The sequence below is a fragment of the Myotis yumanensis genome, unplaced genomic scaffold (assembly GCF_028538775.1).
Source record: "Myotis yumanensis isolate MYYU_CA2020_CCGP unplaced genomic scaffold, mMyoYum1.0.hap1 SCAF_5, whole genome shotgun sequence".
Classification (NCBI taxonomy): domain Eukaryota; kingdom Metazoa; phylum Chordata; class Mammalia; order Chiroptera; family Vespertilionidae; genus Myotis; species Myotis yumanensis.
Window position 1 is genome coordinate 91,788,321 of NW_027223756.1, and position 23,886 is coordinate 91,812,206.

The following is a 23,886-nucleotide window of genomic DNA, read 5'->3' on the forward strand; positions in this document are numbered from 1 at the left end:
GAAGCTCTTTATCTGACCTTCAATTCTGAATGATAGCTTTGCTGGATAAAGTAATCTTGGTTGTAGGTTCTTGGTATTCAGCACTTTGAATATTTCTTGCCATTCCCTTCTGGCCTGCAAAGTTTCTGTTGAGAAATCAGCTGACAGTCGTATGGGTATTCCCTTGTAGGTAATTGAGCCTCTTTCTCTTGCTGCTTTTAAGATTCTCTCTTTGTCTTTTGCTCTTGGCATTTTAATGATGATGTGTCTTGGTGTGGTCCTCTTTGGATTCCTTTTGTTTGGGGTTCTCTGCACTTCTTGGACCTGTAAGTCCATTTCTTTCACCAGGTGGGGGAAGTTTTCTGCCATTATTTCTTCAAATAGGTTTTCAATATCTTGCTGTCTCTCATCTTCTGGCACTCCTATAATTCTGATATTAGTCCACTTGAAGCTGTCCCAGAGGCTCCTTACACTATCTTCACACTTTCGGATTCTTTTTTCATTTTGCTTTTCCAGTTGGGTGTTTTTTGCTTCTTCGAATTTCAAATCTTTGGTTTGATTCTTGCCCTCCTCTGGTCTGCTATTGGGTATAATATTCTTTATTTCAGTCAGTGTATGCTTACTTTCTAATTTCTTTATCGTAGCATCGAGGGTCTCATTAGTTTTCGTGAGGCTCTGCTCAAGTTTATTGCAAGCCCTCAAAATTGCGATTTTTAGCTCCATATCCTCCATTTCTGTCATGTTTTTTTGTCTCCGCACCTTTTATGCTTTCTTGGTGTACCCCCTTGTGGTCTTTGTGCACAGTCTTGTTCTAGTTAAGCCTTAATTGTTGTAGTTAATACTAGAGGGATTTGACCACCAGGCCGACTGGCTGTGAGAATCAGCTGTGTGGAAAACTTCTGTCCTCTGGGGAGTTGCTAATCTAGCCTTTGCCTGAGGCGATCGGCAAATGGCTCTGCGCAGAGCTTGGGCAGGGCGGGATCAACAGGGCGCGGGGAGGGAGCAACTATGGCTGCTCTCAGTCCGTCCCCAGGGGCTCTGCCTCTCTGTCCCAGCAATCGCTGCAAACCTCGGAGGGACCGTAGCCAGACAGTCCCGCTTCTCCCGTTTGAGTCTGGGTCCCTAGAGACTCGCCCGGATCTGTAGCCCAGAGTCTGAGATTCCCTCCTGATTGAAAACGACAACCGCGCCAGAGTCTGAGATTCCCTCCTGATTGAAAACGACAACCGCGCCCTCAGCCATCAGCCCGCTTTGCGCGCGCACCACCGCACCACCGTACCTTTAAATTTTCCACACTGTGCCTCCTCTGAGCCTCGTAATGCTGTTGTTTTTCCTTCTAGTTGAAGAGTCTTTCCTCAGCCAAAGGCTGTTTTTTTTTTGGAAAATATTTTTTATAGGTTTTTATTCTTTTTAGAGAGAGGAAGGGAGAGGGATAGAGAGATAGAAATATCAATGAGAGAGAAACATCGATTGGCTGCTTCCTGCATGCTCCCCACTCGGGATCGAGCCTGCAACCTGAGCTTGTGCCCTGACTGGGAATTGAACCAGTGACCTCCTGCTTCATGGGTCAATGCTCAACCACTGAGCCACATCAGCTGGCAAGGCTGGGTTTTAACAGTACCAGGCCCAGGGGACAGTCAGTCAAAATCCCAAGGAACCTTGAGATCCACCTCTGCCTGTCTCCACCTGCCTGCTGCTTATTTGGCTCAATCACTGAAAGAGCCTCTGGTGGCACTGTAATTTTGTCAGTTCCTCTCACAAATCACCTTGTGAAAAGTGGTGAACCTTATTATAATAGTGTGCTGATTCCTGCTAATTTCTTTCACAGTAAGTAGTCAGTATAACTTGAGTGTTCCTTCTTTCACTGGTGTGGATAAAAGGTACTATCTTCACTCCTTACATCATGCCTTTAGGATCAGAAGAGCAGTAAAGGTCAAGGAACAGAGTGACACTATTTGGTGCATATGGTGCATATGAAGTTAAAATGTACCCTTGGATTCATGTTCATCTTGAAATGATCAATGGCCTAATTTCAGATAGAATGCTCCATATCTCTGAGAATATACTCATCTCTGGCATCTTAGCCCTATCACATGTGGTAGTAGAGAATTCCTAGAGCCTTATTTTCTAATCCAGATTCTCCAACTTAGGGACTTCTGAGAACCTAATTTTCTAGCTCTTCCTTGGATATCAAAGTGCTAAGTTCACAGTCATGAACTCAGCCAACTCTTTATTTAACTTGTACTGTCATTGCCCTCAGTATATGACACTATCTCACATGATGTTGGCATATAAGGTGGTAAAAGAAAGTTATTTTTCTTTTAAAATTAATATGAATGATATAGTGTTATGACATAAATATCTTCCTTCCTTCTTTCTAACTTCTGTTTTCTATTGCTTTTTTTAAAACTCCAACTCAACTCATCTCCTTTTTCCTTAGCTTTTTGGCTCAGTCTCTCAGTTCCTTCTTGTTTGCTTCTTCTTAGGACATATAGGAAAATTTCTTCCTAGAGATAATTATGTTCATGTTTGTTACATTCTTAAGAAGTTTAAGAATGTATTTTTAGAGCATCCTAACTGTACTGTTCCTAGGAAGAATGAGTGTACTGATCAATTTCAGTTATACTCATCATGTGCAAACCTATAGAGGTTTCTACTGTTCATCTGAGAAGGCAAAACAAACCATGATGTAAATCAATTTTGGGGAAATAAAATGGTGGAGGCAATGTAGAGCCAAAGCACAATCTAGCACAGCAGTATTTTCCTAGCCCACGACTTCATATTCAGGTACCTCTAACATCTTTTAATCTTTTGTTAATTTTGTTGAGGGACAGGGCAGTGAGTAAAATCAGTGTTAGCATGTACAATGCCTTTTTATGAATTACTAAAAGATGCCCACACTGGCAGACGAGTAATAAGAAGGCACTCACTTCTGAACACAAGAAGCATGTGAAGATCCATGTGATGCATAGCTTTCCCATCTACTCCCATCTGCCTTCTCAAACTTGCCAATGACGCCATGACCCTAGCACCTTACAAAATGCCTGCATGTAGTAGATGCCAAATGACATTCGTCAATTTGGATTAACCCTACACGTTTCATCTTCTGTCCCTCCAGCTGTTAATAATATCATTTGTTACAGCCCACCGCCAAAGCATTAAGTGCCAGAGATGTTAAGGTTTCCTGACTGAGTCCCCCAGAAGCCAGTACAGCTTATAAAAACCACCAGAGACTCCAATGTATTAAAACCCTGCTGGGATAGTTCAACAATAAAGATGTAAAATAAATAAGTAAATAAGTAAATAAATAAATGAAACACACAAAAATAACCCAAAACAAAACAAAACTTTGCTGGGGCCCTAACCAGTTTTGCTAATGAAGTATGGTACCTATTTGCTTTGTTTAACAATGGACAGGTTATTTTGATTTTCTGAATTGTATAAGTCATCCCATTGGATTGAATGCCTTATCGATTGAATGACTATCCCATTGATTGTTATCATACTGGTCTTAGAGAGCACATTCTACTGTACCTGGAAACAGGACAGCACAATTACCCTAAATTGTTTTAGTGGCCACAGGTGGTGCGTTCCAGCTGACTTAGTGGTCCCGGGACCAGGACAGCACAATTACTCTAAATTGTCCTGACAACTCAGTGGTCGGGAGACCCGAGGGCTCTAGATAATGTGTTTGAGTCTCAGTGATCTGGAGACCCAAAACTGTAATTTAGATAACATGCCTAAGTTTAACCCAGGTTACCCAAGGGCTCTAGATAATGTATTTCTGTCAATTCAGTGACCCGAGACCCGAAACTGTAATTAACATGCTTAATTCTGCTTCTGTAAACTGCCTTTTTGCAAGCCAGGTGCCTCATTCCAAACCCTGAGATGTAATCAATACCTTTGTGATTTTTGCCTATATAAGTCTGGTTTTGCCACCATCTTATTGCTATGAGATTTGGGAATGGCCCCTCATAGTACCGGATTGCAATAAACGTGACTCTTTAATTCGACTTCTTGAGGCGTCCTTCTGTGATTCGAGGGGTACATTACAACACTAAGAGGATAGAGCATGGACCGTTGGATTGAAGGTTCCTGGGTTTGATTCTGGTCAAGGGCATGTACTTCAGTTGCAGGCTCCATCCTCGGCCCTGGTCGGGGCACGTGAGGGAGGCAACCAATAGATGTGTCTCTCTCACAGCAATATTTCTCTCTCTGTGTCTCTCCCCATCCCTTCCACTTTCTCTAAAAATCAATGAAAAAATATCTTCGGATGAGGATTAATAAAAAACAAAAATAAAAACAAAACCAAACCTTGCTGGGAAAATATTGGGTCAAAGCTCCAAATCTAGCCATCCACAGATTAATCTCCTCTCCTGAAGTCGCAGGCATACCTTCGTAGTGGCTGGGCTGCAAGACAATAGGAGAAACAGACTCATGGCAGAACTCAAAGTTGTCTCTCTTCTCTATCCTGGCCTCGTGTTCATGATTTTCTCTTGTGTACTCTAGTTTGCTTTTCCCTTAGGAAAAGTTTTTCCTGCCAATAGATTTCTGGTGGACCATCCCCAAGTGCTCTGATATGTTCAAACAGGCTTAAAACTTAGGAAAAACATCAGACTTTGAAGTCAGACCTGGGTTTGAATGTCAACTCTCCAGCTATGAGTCTTTAATTTCTAAGTAACTTAATTTCTCTGCATCTTAATTTATTCATCAATAAAAGGAAGATAAAAATACCTTTTTTTGAGGGGCTATTGTGGAAACAAAACAAATGTAAACGAAGTGCTTAGTACAGCGCTGGCCCTTGGTTGCTGCAGAGAAAATAGTAGCTACTATTTTTTATTAAAGCAACATCTGGGCTACACTTGTGCTGACAGATCCTAGCAGTCATGTAGTGATAGAAGACAAGATTGAGAGAGGAAGTTCAGTAGAGTGAATATAGTCATTAAAGGCACAGAGAAGATAGGGTGGTTTTTATAGGCAGGAGGACCAGGTGGGGAAAATACTGAGGTCAGACTGAGAAACTTTGTTTGGGGAAAGAATAAAAGACTATGCTGTCTGGGGCAGAGCTTCCATGTTAGATGAATGAAGAACAACTTGGTTGAACTGGAGAGGTATGGGGAGTCCAGTAAGCTATTGTCTGTCTACATAGCCATTTTCCTTGACTCGCAGTATGGACCATTAGATCACCATTAAAGGATTTAAAGAATTCCCAAATTTTATTTAGCTCAGGCTAACCCAGGAGCTGGTCTTCAGGACTGCATCTCCTGGCAGCCATGTTGTGGGGGTGTGAACCTGGACTTTGCACATAAGCTTTCCTCATCAACAGCGGGACAATGTTGACAACTTCATGGGATTACCACGAGAATTAGAAAGGAAGATGCATATGAGGGCCTGGAACTACAGCCTCAGGATCTCAGAGGCAGATCATGTGCAAAAGCTCAGTGCCTCATCCATGACATGAGTTCTGCTACCACACTAGTCTCTTCTTGGAATGCAAAGATTGTAAAGAAAATTTCACCATTCTTGGCTAATGCGGCCAAATTTTGCAAATGTTATTATTGATCTTATCCCCTTTAGAAATTCCTCCAGTTGTGTCATAACAATGAGTTCCATTTAGATTGTGAAATCTTTGTCATTCACCTTTGGCTAATGAAGAATTGTCTCGGCTCAGCAATTAAGAGATTTCCAAGTCTGAAAAAGACTAGAGCTGTTGGAGCTCTGTCAGAGGAATGGGAGAAGTCAGGGAAGTAACTTAGGTCTGGGTACATTCCTTAATCTCACTTGTTAGGCAAAGTTCCTTTTTAGGCCTGGAAGCCTGGGTGGGATGGGAAGGTAAAGAACTTGAGCCATGATGAAATAGGGAGGTGCTGGGACTGACCAGCAGACCCTGAGTGATGCATGAATGATTACTCTGACACACGTTTCTGTGAAAGAGAAGCTAAGGAGCTAGTTTGCTTTAGGAGCAAATAGCCCTGTTCGCCTGCTTCCATAGGCTTTTATTGTCACAACAGCTTGAAGTAAAATTAACCTCTAGATACAATCAGCAGGGTAAGCATCCTTGAGAAAACACCCGTATCTGTAGTGTCTTTCAAACAAGGACGATTTGAAGTCTAAACATAAAGATTCTAGTAAAACACCTGGGGGGTCAGACTTGTTTGGAAAGGTCAAGGCAGGGGCTGCCGCCTTCGGTCAGGTCTCCCAGAGGCCTCCGACCTTTCAGGGATTCCTCCCTACAGACCTTCCAACCAAGTCCCATGCTTCCCCACAGGGAGGTCCCCCTACTGGAGCTTTCATGCAGGCTTCCTGAATTAAGTCTTTTTAGAGCCAAAATTGACTGACAAAATCAATCATTATGAGTAACTGATTTGTGAGAATAAGAGTTGCCAATATTATTCAATGGAGAAAGGACAGTCTTTTCAACAAATAATGCTGGAACAATTTAACTATGTAAAAAAAAGCAAATAGTCACTACCACCACCGCCTTAGCAACAACAACAACAACAAATCTATCCAGAGATCGCACCGTTTAAAGTAATTAACTAGAGATGGGTTAAATGTAAACCAGTGAACAACAATGTATGCACACACATGCACTTGCACACACATACCTGCAAACACATGTTCACATATGCAAATGATAATTTACAGTTCTGTTGTTAGCCAGGAAAATTAAGTTTTGAGTAGAAGGGAATGTTATGTTCTATTCTAGAAAGTTCACCTGGCTGTTATATTCTTGTTGTTGTTTTTTAATATATTTTATTGATTTTTTACAGAGAGGAAGGGAGAGATATAGATAGTTAGAAACATCGATGGGAGAGAAACATCGATCAGCTGCCTCCTGCACATCTCCCACTGGGGATGTGCCCGCAATGCAGGTACATGCCCTTGACCGGAATCGAACCTGGGACCTTTTAGTCCACAGGCCGACGCTCTATCCACTGAGCCAAACCGGTTTCGGCATATATTCTTAATAGACTAATGGGCTACAAGGGCAAACAAGGAGACCAGGGGAAGATGATGGCAATAATCCAGGAAAGAGCTGATGGTAGTAGCATTAAAAAGGGTAAAAAGTAGCCCTGGCCAATGTGGCTCAGTTGGTTGAACCTTGTCCTGGGAATTGAGGAGTCACTGGTTTGATTCCCAGTCAGGGCATCAGGGCATATGCCTGGGTTGTGGGTTCCATCCTGGTCGGGGTGTGGCTGATTGGTGTTTCTCAAATCAATGTTTCTCTCTCTCACAAAATCAATAAGACATATTTTTTAAGGGCAAAAAGTGGTCAGACACTTGATATATTTTAAAGCAGAGATGATAGGATTTCTCAACTGATTGACTAAGCCTTACAAAAAAAGAGAAAGGATTCAAGGATAGATTCCAAGTTTTTCTTCCTGAGCAACCAGAAGAAGTTGCCATGAACTGGGTGAAGAAATCTGGGAGATTTGCAATTTTTATGATTAATAGCTATGCTTTTAATATGTTAGATTGGAAATGCCTATTAAAGCCCAGTGGAGATATTTATTTATTTATTTATTTATTTATTTATTTATTAACTTTTCTGATAAACAATTTACAAAAATAATTATATATATTTAAAGTGTGCAATGTGATGATTTGATATACATTACAGAATGATTACCAAGATCAAGATATTTTTTTTTAAAAATATATTTTATTGATTTTTTACAGAGAGGAAGGGAGAGAGATAGAGAGTTAGAAACATCGATGAGAGAGAAACATCGATCAGCTGCCTCCTGCACATCTCCTACTGGGGATGTGCCCGCAACCCAGGTACATGCCCTTGACCGGAATCAAACCTGGGACCTTTCAGTCCGCAGGCCGACGCTCTATCCACTGAGCCAAACCGGTTTCGGCACCAAGATCAAGATATTTACACATCCATCACCTCATATAGTAAACATGGTTAACTATGTGTGTGTGTGTGTGTGTGTTGAGAATGCTTAAGATCACTCTCAGCAACTTCCAAGTATACGATACTGTATTATTAACTGTAGTCACCATGCTATACATTGTATCCCTAGGACTTCTTACAACTAAAAATTTCCAAGTGAATATATTTAATAGGCAATTGGATGTATACAAGTCTGGAATTTAGAAGAGACGTACAAGTTGAAGTTGTAAATTTTGGTTCATCATCAGATACCTGGTGCTTAAAGCCATGGAACTAAGTAGGATCACCTTGAAGAGACGGCCGGGGAGTGAGCACTGGAGCAGTCAAACTTTAAAAAAATATATTTTTATTGATTTCAGAGAGGAAGGGAGAGGAAGAGAGAGATAGAAACATCATTGACGAGAGAAAATCATCGATCAGCTCCCACCTGTACATCCCCCACTGAGAATGGAGCCTGCAACCCTAGCATGTGCCCTGAAGGGGAATCAAACCATGACCTCCTGGTTCATAGGTCAATGCTCAACCACAGAGCCCCACCGGCTGGGCATGCAGTCAAACTTTTAAAGTTCAAGAAGCCGAGCAGGAACCAGCAAATGACATTGAAAAGGAGTAGGCAATCAGAGAGAAGGATGGCAAATACTGGAGTTTCTGGAGATCAGTTTTAAAAGGTTTTTCAAGGAAAGAGCTGGGTCGAATTATGCTGGAAAGTAAAGTAAGAAGAGAAAGGAGAATTGACCATTGGTTTTAGCATCATGGTAGTTATCAATACCTAAATAAAAGTAAGATGGGGGAGTGAAAGTGACAGATTGATTGGACTTTGAGAATGGGCAGAGGAAGTAGGAAGAATGAGTAAAGATGAGTTAGGCAATTTTGCTATAAGGAAGAACAGAAATAGAATGATAATTAGTGATGAATGTGGGGAGTTTTGTTTTTAAGTGGAACTATTATAGTATGCTGGTAGGCTGATAAAGTGACTCAGAAGGGAAGTAAAAATTGAGGGGCAGGAGAGAACAGGAACAACTTTATAGCCATGTCAAAGTAGGAAAGAAGGAATTCCTTCTGCACAATTGATATGTGTAGGAATTTTGGCATAGATGGTAACAGAAAACATCTATCAGGAGGAAAGCATATGGAGATTGTAGCTGGGAAACTGGTAGATTTAGGACTGGAGCACATAGGAGTTCTCTTTATGGCTGCCTCTACATTCTCAGTAAAATAAGAGGCAAAACCATCAGCTGAGAGTAAGGAGAGGTGAGGAGTTATTGGAGGTTGAGATGAAATAATCAACTAGGAGAACAAAAGAGTGGAAATGTAGAAGGATTTCTGGGCAGCTATAAGGGACCATTTAAATGAGTTGTTGACTAAAATGGAATTGTCAGCAGAAAAGATGTATGCACATGTCAACAAGGAGAGTTAGACAATAACGAGCTTCTTGACATGAGCTTTAGCAAACTTTGGGGTTGAAAGAAGACAAAGAAACAATGGTCTCAAAGTTGGCAAGGAGAAGCAAGAAGGATATCTACCCCACCCTCAGGCCAAGTGAGGAAAAAGGAAAGAGAATATCTAGCAATGGAGAAAGCTACGGGAAAGAGGTATTCTCAAGGGGTAGTCCAGTCTCAGAGAAAGAAGGAAAAGACTATGTTCAGACAAGAGGCTGAGTATACAATGGGCGTTGCTAGTAGCAAATCAAGAATTTCAGAAGAAACTGGAAGGGTGTGTGGGGTAGGGGGTGGGTAGGGGACAGTAAGATTAGGGTATGTGTAGAGTCATAAGGGGATGAGAGTCAAGAGATGATAACCTAGGAATCTTGAAGCAATGAAAACAGCCATTGAGCATGACGGAATTGAGGCATGATGGGGTCTAAGACAGGTTATCACATTCAAGCTGCAAGTATTGGGGAGGGTATTTTCAAGGTATTCTTGCTGGAGCAAATGGAATTTTGTGAAACTCCTCTTCAATTATAGACCCCATTGGCCCCAGGAGGATAGGGATCTCTATAACAAATGAATTGATCTCTAATATATCCATGAGTAAAAATTATATAGCTTCTTTTCGCTTTTGTTTTGTTTTTGAAAGCTCATTGACATACATAAAGTGCACAATTCCTAAAGTGCACAATTTGGTGTGATAGTGAAAGCATCATCACAATCAAGATAATGAACATATATCTACAACCCCTGAATGTTCACTATGTCCCTTTATAAACTCTCTCTTCTGTCCCCCTCCCTTCAGCCTTTAGGCAATCATTAATTCATTTCCTTGCCATTATAGATTAATTTGAAATTACTAGAAGGCTATACAAATGGGATAATACAGTGTATACTCTTATTTTGTCTGGCTTCTTTCACACAGCACAATTATGCAACGATTCACCCATGTGTTGAGTATATTGATACAAACAATCCACAATTTGACATTTACACATTGAGTTAGGCAGGCCATTTCCATTGCACAGCTATTACAACTAAATATGCTATGAACCTGCATATACAAGTCTGTATGGACATGTGATCTCGTTTCCCTTTGGTAAATATGTAGGAGTAAATAAGCTGAATCATATGGTAGGTGGATGTTTTAACTTTTAAAAGAATCTTTCAAACTGAGTTTTCCAAAGTGAGTGTCCATTTACATTTTCACTAATAGTATCTAAGGGTTCTAGTTGCTCAATGTTATTACTCTCTCAATTTCTGCTTTTTATTTGGGGGTGTTTATAATATTTACAGTTAATGTTGTTACTGATATGGATAGATTTAAGTATATCACTTTGCTAATTGTTTTTTATTTGTCCCATCTCTTATTGGTTCCCTTTTTCTCTTTTTCTGTCTTTTTTTAAGATTTTTTTCTTTTTATTAAGTCATTGTTCTCCCTTTTCTTGTTTATTAGCTCAAGCAGTTTAGTTCTTCTATTTTCTTTACCAATTATGTTGTGAAGTGTTAACTTATCACAGTCTTCATTCTAATGCTGTTACGTGATACAACTTCACTTGTAGCATAGGGTCTTACCATAGAATACTTTCATTTCTCCCCTCCCAACTTCTGCTTCATGTTGCCATCCATTTTCTTCTATATTGTTGTTACTTTTGCATTAAACAGGTGATTGTTTCAACACATTTAAGTGATAAGGAAAAAACTTAAATATTTACCCAAATAGTTACCATTTCCAGTGGTCTTCAGTATGTTTTGTAGGTCCATATATCCAGCTGGTACTATTTTCTTTCTACCTTAGAAACATTTGACTTTTCTTGTAGTCTGCATATGCTGGTGCTGAGTTCTTTCACCTTTTGTATGTCTTAAAAAGTTTTTAAAAAATATTTTTGAAAGATATTTTTACTGGGTACGAATTCTATGACACAGTCATATTCTTTGAGTATTTCAAAGATGCTGCTCATTAGTATCTCATGCATTTTTTTCAGCAAGAAATATTCTGCCATCCTTATCTTTCTTCTCTGCATGCATATATCTTCTTTCTCTAGCTGCTTTAAAATTTCTTCCTCACTTGCTTTGATCAACTTGATCACGACGTGCCCTGGTGTAGTTTTCTTTTTGCCTGGGTTTTATTGAGTTTCTTAGATCTATGAAGGTACAGTTTTCATCAGATTTGAAAATATTTCCACCGTTTTTTCATTGCACATATTTTCTGTTCCTCAAAGCCTTCCTCTCATTTAAAGTCTCTAATTACACATCTCACAGGACACTTCAAATTACCCCACAGCTCACTGATGCTGTGTTTAATTTGGACACTTTTTACTTTCTTTTTAATGTTGTATAGTAGGTCTTTCAGTCTATTAATCTTTTCTTCTGCAATGCCTGGTCTGCAATGCAATTAATTTGATTCAGTTTATCTCAAACATTACAGTTTTCATCCTTGGATGTTTGATTATTTTTTAAGATAACTTCCATGTTTCTATGGAACATAGTTCTATCTCTAGCTCTTAGAATAGATGGACTATAACTGTTTTAATGTCCTAGTGTACTGACTCTATCATTTGTGACATTTCTAGGTTGGTTATGACTGATTGGGTTGTTTTTTTATTTTTTAGTTATGGGTCACATTTTTCTGCTTTTTACATTCTTGATCATTTTTAATTGGACACATTGTGAATGTTATCTTGTTGGGTGCTCAAAATTCTTATTCTTATAAATAAATATTCCTTAGCTTTGTCTGGCAAGCAGTTTCTTGGAAACAGTTTGAGCCTTTTGGGTCTTGCTTTTAAGCTGTGTTGGCAGGACCAGTGACGTCTTTAATTTAGAGCTAATATTGTCTACTATGGAGTCAAGACCCTTTTGTGTTTTCTACTTGATAAGCTATTAATTATGAAGTTTTCTAGTCTGTGAGTTGGAGACAGACAATGTTTTATTTCTGTGTGAGCCATGTAGTTACTATTTTCTCTATTCCTTTTAGAGGGTTCTTTTGTGAACATTTGGTAATTCATTCCTCCCCCCCCCCCCCCCCCCCCCCCCCCCCCACTGATCCATAGGAAAGCAAAGACTCAGGGATTCCCTCATCAGACTCTAGAGCTCCCTTGCAGTGTCTCTCCCTCATATCTAGTAAGTACTCTTCCCGGCAAGTTCTAGCTGCTCTCTAGATACTCAGCCTTGTTTTCCAAACTCAGACTGAGCCCCTTCTCCTGCTCTGCAGCCTTAACGCTCTCCCCAGACATTAACCGGGATCATTGCAGGGCTCACATAATTTGTCCCCTCCTCTCAGGGATGATTGTCTTTGTTATCTAATGTCCACTGACTCGAAAACCATTGTTTCATATATTTGTCTGGTTTTGTCCTTGGCTTCAGTCTCTAGTATCTATTAATTCACCTTATTTGGAAGTGGAAGTCTGAAGACATCTTCTTTGTAGCAAAGTCCACGCTTTAAAACTTGTAAATGAATCTCTGGTAAACCAATTTCAGTCCCCCTGAGGGAGATGTTCATGACTCACAATAGCCATTCAGGGTCACTCTCTGTCTGAAGCCTGATATAGAGAGACTACATAAATTGCCTAAGATTATAAGAAGTAAATGACAGGCACTAGAATCAAATCCAGGTGAGTCTTTTGTCCAAGCCCACATTCTTTACTCCATTATGTTTCTTACACCTGCAAGTAAGTGATGGAGGCCATTTTTTATATCAGAGACGAAGTGACTGTAGTCCAACAAAAATACCAATAATGTGAAATCTCAAGGTCAAGTGGCAAGGAGAGTCTCAATTGAGAATAGACTTGACTTCGGCAAACTAACTTCTTTCCTTCCTCCCTTCCTCTAATTCTCTCCTTTTTCCCCCTCCTACCATGTACTTTTACTGGATTTATCAGGTTCATCATCGGACAGTTGATTGACATTAAAGCCCTTCAATCAGTCAGAAAAGTGGTGAAGTGGTTCTGCCAGCCAAAGCTCCATTTTTTTTTTTTTTTAAAGTAAAAACGAAAGAAAATAAATGAAACTGACCATTGAAACACTGGTGACAGGGTAGCTCAAAAAATACTTTTCATCTGCTGCTTGAACCCCACTTTCAGTTTCTCTCCTTCCTCCTTCAACAACAGGAGCTTCAGCACCTGCTCCAACTTCTTCACAAACTATGGAATCTGGGCTCCGTGCAATTGCCCAGCCACCTGGCCAGCCTGCCAGCAGCACAGCCACTGTCTCTGCAGATGCTGGGGTCTCAGGCTCCTGGATCTCTCTGTGCTACTCTACCAGTGTGCAGGGCAACTGGGGGTCTGGCTATGGAGATGTCAAAGTATCTGGTGGGTATAAGGGGCATCCAGAGCAAGAAGACTATGCAATGCCTGAATGTCTCCCTGGCCTCCTACCTGGAGAGAGTCAGGAGCCTTGAGGCTGATAATCAGAGACTGGAGAACAGAATCTTGGGACACCTGAAGAAGAGACCACAGGTCAAAGGCTGGGGGCATTATTTCAAGATCATTGAGACGCTGAGGGCTCAAATCTTTGCAAGTTCTGTGGACAATGCCCGTATCGCTCTGCAGATCGCCAATGCCTGTCTTGCTGCTAAAGACTTCAGAGTCAAGTATGAGATAGAGTTGGCCATATGCCAGTGTTTGGAGAGTAACTTCAATAGGCTCTGAAAGGTTATTGATGACCCCAGTGTCACTTGACTGCATCTGGAGACAGAGATTGAGGCTCTCAAGAAGAAGAACCACAGGGAGAAAGTAAATGGTTTACAAAACCAGATTGCCAATTCTGGGTTGACTGTGAAAATGAATGCCCCCAAATCTCAGGACCTCAGCAAGATCATGGTAGACATGATCTAGTATGAATTGGCCAAAAAGAACCAAGAGGAGCTGGACAAGTAATGGTTCCAGCACATGGAGGAGAGCACCTCAGTGGTGACCTCACAGAATGCAGATATAAAAGCTGCTGAGATGGCCCTCACAGAGCTGAGATGCAGGGTCCAGTTCGTGGGGACACCTGGACTTAGGAGAAATCTGAAGGTCAGTTTGGAGAACAGCCTGAGGAAGGTGGAGAAACACCTTGCCATGCAGATGGAACAGCTCAGCGGGATCCTGCTGCACCTGGCGTCAGTGCTGGCCTAGACCTGCAGAGGGGCAGCGCCAGGCCCAAAGGTATGAGGCTCTGCTGAACATCAAGGTCAAGCTGGAGGCTGAGACCACCACCTACCGCCCCCTGCTGGAGGAAGGCAAGGACTTCAATCTTGGTGATGCCCTAGAACAGCGGTTCTCAACCTGTGGGTCTCGACCCTTTGGGGGTCGAACGACCCTTTCACAGGGGTCACCTAAGACCATCGGAAAACACATATATAATTACATATTGTTTTTGTGATTAATCACTATGCTTTAATTATGTTCAATTTGTAACAATGAAAATACATTCTGTATATCAGATATTTACATTACAATTCATAACAGTAGCAGAATAACTGTATGACAACTTCATAACAATGAAAATAATTTTATGGTTGGGGGTCACCACAACATGAGGAACTGTATTAAAGGGTCGCGGCATTAGGAAGGTTGAGAACTACTGCCCTAGAAGAAAACATAGGCAGTAAAATCTCAGATATTTTTCATAGCAATATTTTTTCTGATATATCTCCTTGGGCAAAGGAAACATAAGAAAAAATAAATAAATGAGACTACATCAAATTAAAAAGGTTTTGCACAGCAAAGGAAAACATCAACAAAATGAAAAGACAACCCACTGAATGGGAGAACATATTTGCCAATGATACATCTGATAAAAGGTTAATATCCAAAATTTATAAAGAACTTATACAACTCAACACCAAAAAAACAAACAATCCAATTAAAAAATGGGCTAAGGACATGAATAGACACTTCTCCAAAGAGGACATACAAATGACCAATAGACATATGAAAAGATTCTCAGTGTTACTAATCATGAGACAAATGCAAATTAAATCCACAATGAGATATCACCTCACACCTGTCAGAATGGTTATCAACAAACAACAAGTGTTGGCCAGGATGTGGAGAAAAGGGCACCCTATGCCCTGTTATTGGGAATGCAGACTGGTGTAGCCACTGTGGGAAGCAGTATGGAATTACTTCAAAAAATTAAAAATGGAACTGCCTTATCACCCAATGATTTCACTTCTGGGAATATATTCAAAGAAGCCAGAAACACTAATTTGAAAGAATATATGTGTTGGGGTCCAGCCCCAGCAGGTCCAGGGGTCCCCAAAGGTGTGGATGGAGTCGGCGAAGAAGGAATGACATGGAGGCTACGTCAGTTGATCAGCATAGCAAGGTTCTCCCACCAGAGGTTCTATAGCCAAGTTCTGGTGCCATGTTCTCTCGCTAGGTTCTCCATCCAGCTTCTCCAGGTTCTCCTGCCATGTTCTGTCTAGGTTCTCCAGCCAAGTTCCGTAGCCAGGTTCTGTCCAGGATCTTTTGCCATGTTCTCTCTCTAGGTTCTGTCTCAAGGTTCTGTGTAGGATCTCCAGCCAAGTCCTGTCTCTAGGTTCTGTGTAGGATCTCCAGCCAAGTCCTGTCTCTAGGTTCTGTGTGTAGGTTCTCTCTCTAGGTTCTTCAGCCAGGTTCTCTCGATAGGTTCTGTTTCTAGGTTCTGTGTAGGATCTCCAGCCAAGTCTTGTCTCTAGGTTCTGTCCTCTGCTGTCTTGTTACATCTGTATTTATACCAGTTGATTTTAATCCTATCAATTTCTATTCCAAAAGTTAGGGCGTTTCTTATCTCCATTCCAGGGAGTAAAGATTATGTAGCTCAAGCGTGATTGTTTGTAGTTAAAGTGATTAACTACCCGCCTGGCACCTAGTTAAGGAGTTTTATCCCCTCCCTAACTTCAGGGGAAAATCCCTACCTGGGAAAACCACCTTTCTCGGAGAGGTGACCTTGGTTAAAACACATAGCGCCAAGGTGAGCAAACATATTAAGAACAGTATGCCATATATGCCAGGTCCCTTGAAACAGCAAGGATGGACTGGCTCCCGGCATATATGTACACCTAAGTTTCTGGCAGTGTTATTTACAACTAGAGGCCCGATGTATGAATTCGTGCCCGGGTGGGGTCCCTCAGCCTAGCCAGTGATTGGGGCCGATTGGGGCTGTCTCCCATCCTGATCGGAGCCCGGGGCCAATCGGAGCCCGGGGCCGGCCAGGGGGAAGGGACCGAGGGAGGTTGGCTGGCTGCGGGAAGAGACCACGGGAAGTTAGCTGACCATGGGAGGTTGGCTGCGGGAGTGCACTGACCACCCAGCTGGCCGCAGGGAGGGACCACGTGAGGTTGGCCAGCAGGCCCACCCCAATCAGGGCCATGGGGGTGGGCTGGAGGAGGGGGTGGGCTGGAGGAGGTTGGCTGGCCGGGGGGAGGGGCTGTGGGAGGTTAGTCGACCACAGGAGGTTGGCTGTGGGAGTGCACTGACCTGTGTTGAGCACCTGCCCCCTGGTGGTCAGTGTGTATCATAGCAACTGGTTGTTCTGTCGTTAGGTCACTTAGGCCTTTATATATATAGATAGCCAAGATTTGGAAGCAGCCGAAGTGCCCATCAGTGGATGCTTGGATAAAATAGCTGTGGTACATATGCACAATGAAAAACTACTCAATTGTAAAGAAGAAGAAAATCTTACCTTTTGTGACAGCATGGTGGACCTGGAGAGTATTGTGCTAAGTGAAATAAGCCAGTCAGAGAAAGAAAAATGCCATATGATTTCACTTATATGTGGAATCTAACACACAAAATAAACTAACAAACAAAATAGAAACAATCATAGATACAGAGAACAGACTACCAGCTGTCAAAGTGGAGAGGATTTAAGGGCTGGGTGAAAAATGTAAAGGGATTAAGCAAAATAAACAAAAATAAAACTCAAACACAGATAACAGTATGGTGATTACCAGAGGGAAAGGGGGTGGGGAGAGGTAGGAGAGGGTTAAGGGAGGATAAGTGGTGAAGGAAAGAGCCTTGAGTTGGGTGGTGGACACAGAATACGCTACACAGAGGATGTATTATAGAGCCATACACCTGAAACCTATATCATTTTATTAAATTCAATGAGAAAAAAAATAAAAGACAAGATGTTACCCCAAAAATGGCTCTTGTCATGTGTGAAACTGTGTAGGTTTTCTTCTGTTAACCTGTTTAAAAGAAGCCCTGTTAAAAAAAATGTTTCCTAATCATCCTTTAATATGGTGTAAGACCAGGACATTAATTCCAAGTGCCTTGAATGCAGCAGGCACTGAAGTATTTGTTCGCTGAGAAAATACTCCCAAACTAACCTGCTCACGTGAGAAAATGATCGACAGAACATTGGTGACAACTGCTAAATGTTTATTAAGCATTTATTATGTGCCAGGTCCTTGCTATGTTCTTCCTCCCTGTGGTTTTTCTGGACCAAGCACCTAACCTGAAACCTCAAGCTCTTCATCAGCAACACTGTTTTGTGGCCGGCAGCAGGGCCATCTCACAGAGATTTCTGCCACATCACAGCGCAAGGAAGCCACAGATGTCCCCGACCCTCAAGCCAGGCAGTCGCCATGATTGGAGGGGCCAGACTGAAAACCAGCACCGGAGTGGACAGAGAGCATCCTAGAATCCTTGTGGGGACCAGTGATGCAAAGATCTAGTGTCCCACTTCTCTTCATGTTGGCACTTCAGAAATTCCCGAATCTGGACACAGCACTGAGGGAGGGGGTGAGCCTCCATTGATAAGATTACTGTTACTGCAGCCAAGTGGGAGCTTAAAATAGAAATAACGCTCAGTTACAGAAAAGACAAAAAAAGAAAGAAAATAAGAAGACAAGCCAGACTAGGAAAAATATTTGCAAAACAAATATCTGATTAAGAACTTGTATTCAAAATGTATGAAGAACCATCACAACTCAATATTAATAAAATAAACAACCCAACATGTAAAATATTTTAAAACTTACATGTAATTAAAGTTTTTAAATGGGCAATTAAAACTACAAATAGATTGAAAGTAAAATAAAGAAAAAATATATATTATGAAAACAATAATCATAAGAAAGTTGATGTGGCTACACCAGACAAAATAGACTTTAAAACACAAAATGTTACTAAAGTCAGAGAGGTACATTTTCTAATAATGAAATTGCCAATCTATCAGGAAAATATTACAATTATAAACATATATACAACTAATTACAGAACACCAAAATACATGAAGAAAAACTGTCTGACATGAAAACTAAAAAATTAAACAACAATAGTTGGAGATGTCTATACCCCACTTTCAATAATGAATACAAAAATGAGACAGAAGATCAAAAAGTAGACTAGACCTAAAAGATATCTAGAGTAAATTGCAATCAACAACAACAGGATATACATTCTTCTAAAGTGCACATGGAACATTGTCCAGGATAGAAAAATGCTAAGTCATAAAACACTTCAATAAGATTACAAGGTTATAAATGATGCAAAGCATGTTCTCCAACTACAGTGGAATGAAATTAAAAATCATGATTTTCTCTCATCCTTGATGGTCCTGTCTTTCTCTCCTTCTCCTTCTTCTCTGAAATTAATAAAATCAATAGCAGGAAAAAATTGGGACACTCACAAATATGTGGAGATTAAACAACATATTCATAAATAACCAAAGGATCAATGAAGACATCAAAAGGGATTTTAGAAAATACTGTGAGATGAATGAAAATGAAGAAACAACATACCAAAACTTATGAGATGCAGCTAAGCAGTGGATAGATGAAAATTTTTAGCTGTGAATGTCTATATTAAGTAATGAAGAGAAATGGGTAAACTGGTTTTTTTTTTAAAAATTTTTTAGTTTAAATAAATAATAAAATATATGTAGTGTGAAGTAAATTAAGAGGTTGGGACCAACTCAGGGAGGGTCTTGGAGTCACTGCTATTAAGTTCAGGTTTTATTTTTTAGCATTGGAAAACTTTTTTTTCCAAAAGGTTAATTGAGGAATAGTTAACAAATAAAAAATGTATATATTTAGGGTGTACATATAATAGTTTAATATACAGGGTGGGGCAAAAGTAGGTTTATAATTGTTCGGATGGAAAATAGTACAATAAGTAATAAGTAATAATACAAGAATAAGCTGTGTTTTGCGTACTCACAACTGTAAACCTACTTTTGCCCCACGCTGTGTGTAATCATTGTGAAACTAATTTAGGGGAGAAGTGATTTATTGACTTATTTCAGAAATAAGACCACAAGAAAGAAAGTGTGGAGGCAGAAGAGATGCTGAAAGAGCATTTGGGAAGCAATTGCAAAGTATGAGAGTTGAGGGTGAGAGATTGCCTTAGAGAACAGGGAAGTAAAAATGACCCCAAGTTCTTTCCCCTGGGGGAGTAGCAGGGTGGTGGGTGTTACCAGTGACTCAGGCAGGAAACATCTTAGAAGGACTTGACTTAGTGGGTGAGAACTGAAACCATCTGTGTCCACATGACTTAGATAAGTCTGTAGACCACCTATGTCAGCATGACATAGTTCTTTGCTCCTGAAGAACTTCCAGAGAGAAATAAAACTGTAAAACAAAAAATAATTCCAATTTTTTTGGGGAAATGCCTACAGATAAATTTATTGAAGATAAGAGTCTGTTCACATGAGCAAACAGACTACTTACCAAACAAAAATCTGCTTATCAAGACTTTATCAAGAAAGTCTTGTGAAATATGAGGCTAGTTAATTCATGAGGTAACTCACCTTAGAAAGATCTAGAATCCCCAAATCCAGGACTTTGTTTCTTATTTGACTTAGCAGCACTACATGCCATTTCTGAACACCAACCACTAAAACTTCTTTTAAAATCGGAAAGACACTATTAAGTGGTAAATTGAAAGTGTGGCTAGGAAAGCAACTGTTTTATTGCACCTTCTCAGCCTTTAGTTAAAAGAAATAGCTATTTGTCATGGGGATGTAGAGTACAGCACAGGGAATATAGTCAATAATATTGTAATAACTGTATGGCATCAGATGGATACTAGACTGATTGGATGATCACTTCATAAATTATATAAATGTCTAGTCACTATGTTATACACCTGAAATTAATATGATATTACACATTGACTATAATTTAAAAATAAATTATAAAAAGAAATAGCTATTTGTATTTCTGTCTGACATGCACATCAAGCTTTATTCTCTCAATTGTTTATTCAGTCATTAGTTAAGAGGTATTTCAATGCCTACTATGAGCCAAGGTCTATGCTGGGTGCTGGGGTTGATGTAATGGCAATAGTGCCAAGGATGGCAAGGGTTACAGCATTTAACAAGGGCACCGGCCTTGTTTGGGGATTAGGGAAGACTTCCCAGAGGAAAGCTGATTTAAATTGAGTCTTGAAAGATAAATAGAAGTAATTAAGGTGAAAAGTAGGCAAGAGAGCATCTCGGTGGTGGGCACAGCATGTTCAAAGGTCTAAGACAAAAAGGAGTTGGGAGAAGGAAGAACAAAGAGAAAGCCGCTGTTTCGTTGTTTCGGGAACCCAAGAAGCACAGAAGAGAGTGGTGCACACGGCAGGGGCAAAGCCATGCAAGAACTTGGGTACCATTTAGACTTTATCCAAAGATCAAGGGAAGCCACTAAATAGTTTTGCAAATGTCCAACAGTAAGGGATTTCTCCCCAAATCTACAGTCTTGGAAACTTGTGGAGAGCGGAGAGAGATAGAGGAGGTAAATGGAAAGAACTGAACAAAAAAATCAACTTTGGATTTTGTTCTTCTCAGAAATCTACACCTTATCCATAATTAGTACAAAGCACTTAATAGTCTCAAGATCACTGAAAACAAATACTTAGTCAAAAGGTACTTGCTTGCTCCATATCTGACTTTTCTTGTGGGCAAAGTGGCCCCTGCTTGCTTGATTCTGAGCTTGATTTTCTTCTGAACTGACAGCACCGAGCCCCTGTTAACTGTCTTCACTTTTGGAAAACAGCGGTGAGGCCTGGCAAAGGCTCTGCTAGCTGCCACAAGTGGAAAGAGAAGTGAAAGAGGTTGAAAACACTCACATTTCTTTTCTCTTAAAATTGGAGTCTGCCAAGTAGTGCACAGAGGAGGAACGTACAGTAGCAAAGATGATATCTGCTCCTTTTTGAAGGTGAGGCTGCATTGGATTGAGGTAAAATTGACCTAAGTGTTTGTGTTCTTATTATTAGGTCTCCAGAATGTACTGGAAGGAGTTTGTAGATGAACAAATAAATGCCATGACTTCCTTTTACTTCTGGACAAAAGGACATATGTTCAGTGAGAATATGGCTAAGAAACAGATTAAATATCTTGAAATGGCACCCCTCTCTCTCTTTCTGTATTTGTTAACAATGCTATAAAAAAAGAGAGTATTTTTCCAGTAACTTGAATACCCAAAACATTATTCCCAAACACAAAATTCTGTTTGGCCGGCTAGTCAATTCCAGATTCCAAACCTCCCCTCAGTATGAATGTTGCTTTCTCAGCTTCTCCAGCCAAACAAATCCCATCCAGCATGTAAGACCTCACTTAGGCACATCTCCTTTCTCAGGCTGACTGAGGCCAAATTCTTGCTTTTCCTAAACTCAGATAGACGTTATTGTTCCTCCACTCATTTAGCCCTTAGCATAACTGCTTTGTCTTGTTTCATAACATTTGCTTGTGCATCTTGTTTGCTCAGACACCAAGGCTAAGGGAGAGCGAGGTCTGACACTTCTGGGGATTCCCCCTCATATTGAATTACAGGTGTTCAAAAAAAAAAAAATACAAGTTGCTTAATTGATGCAAATGTAAATGAAGTTGCTTCAGGTTTATTCAGCTATTTCTCTTCAGATCAAAAAAAGTATGCTCATTTTCTTAAGTAATGTCACACAAACTAAAAAAGATCCTGGCCCTAGCTGGTTTGGCTCAATGGATACAGCTTCAGCCTGTGGATTGAAGAGTCCCGGGTTCGATTCCGGTCAAGGGCATGTGCATGGGTTGTGGGCTCGATCCCCAGTAGGGGGTGTGCAGGAGGCAGCCGATCAATGATGCTCTCTCATCATTGATGTTTCTATCTCTCTCTCCCTCTCCCTTCCTCTCTGAAAATCAATAAAAATGTGTTTTAAAAAAAAAAGGATTCTGGAGGCTTTGGCTATAAAAAAGTGATAAAGATTTATTCAAGGATCTTAGGGTTTGCAAACAGGAAACACAGCTAGGCACAAACACAGAAGTGTTTTCCAAAAAAGAAAGGAAAGACTTCTTATAGTAAAAAGTGCCTTTTTTTTCTTTCTTGCCTTTTCTATAAAGTTTTTTAATCAATAGCAAATATATTTGTTTCAAGTTCTCTTTTTCAAAGTATTATTTGGATAGTTAGAAGGAAAATTAAAAAGTGCTATAGCCACCTAAGACCAAACTATCCAAGTGCATTATTATCTAAACTGTTACACAATAATGTTGGCTGACAGACTGTTGAAATCTCTTTTCTTGAGCACATCTACTTCAAATGGACTGATATACTCAAAAGGCACGTTTTTAAAAAAAATGGCTATAAGCTGGAAATATAGGGGGAAGCACTTTGTGAAGTGTATGATTGTCTGGCCACTATCCTGTACACCTGAAACTAGTATAAAACAATATTTAATGTAAACTGTAATGAAAAAATAAAATTAAAAAGTGAAAGGAAAGAAACATTGATCAGTTCCCTCCCATATGCGTCCCAACTGGAGATTAAACCCACAACCTAGGTATGTGCCCTGACCAGGAATCAAAGCCACACCGTTTTGTTGTACAGAACGATGCTCTAACCAACTGAGCCACCTGGTCATGGCATGGCTCGCTTTATATACTTTCTGCCCCAACTCTAGAATAAGCCATTTTCCTGGGAATCCTCATTTCTGTTTTTGGAGGTTGGCATTTAGAAACCAAGATATGGGTGCTGGTTGTACTCTTTGAAATTAGAATGATTTAAAGATATTTAACATAAACTATGTCAAAATGTTATATATTTCTATCATACATATTATGTATATATATATTTATATTTACCTAAGTAGTTATCATTTCTGGTGTTTTTTTCATTTGTTTGTGAAGATCCAGGTTTCTATTTAGTGTCATTTTCCTTTTGCCTGAAGAGTTTCCTTTAACATTTCTTTTTTAAATTTTTTATTGTTATTGATTTCAGAGAGGAAGGGAGAGGGAGAGAGAGAGAATCATTGATTGGCTGCCTCCTGCATGCCCTCTACTGGGGATTGAACCCGAAACCCGGGCATGTGCCCTTGACCAGAATTGGACCCCAGACCCTTCAGTCTGCAGGCCGGCGCTCTATCCACTAAGCCAAACTGGCCAGGGCTCCTTTAACATTTCTTGATGTGCTGATGTGCTGATGAATTCTTTTTGCATATATAAGTCAGAAAATGTCCTTATTTCACCTTTGTTTTTGAAAGATATTTTCATAGTGTAAGTAATTCTAGTTTGACAGATATTTCCTTTCATTATTTTAAAGATATTGCTTCGAGACAGAACCTAGAGACAGAACCCAGAGACAGAACTTAGGGAGAGAACGTGGCAAAAGATCCTGGACAGAACCTGGCTACAGAACTTGGCTGGAGAACC

At 40.3% G+C, this 23,886-nt stretch overlaps 1 pseudogene; it reads left to right on the forward strand.

Annotated features, from left to right (window-relative positions):
- The window catches only part of LOC139011506 (keratin, type I cytoskeletal 18-like), a 66,613-nt pseudogene that overhangs the window by 13,830 nt on the left and 28,897 nt on the right, over nt 1-23,886 (forward strand).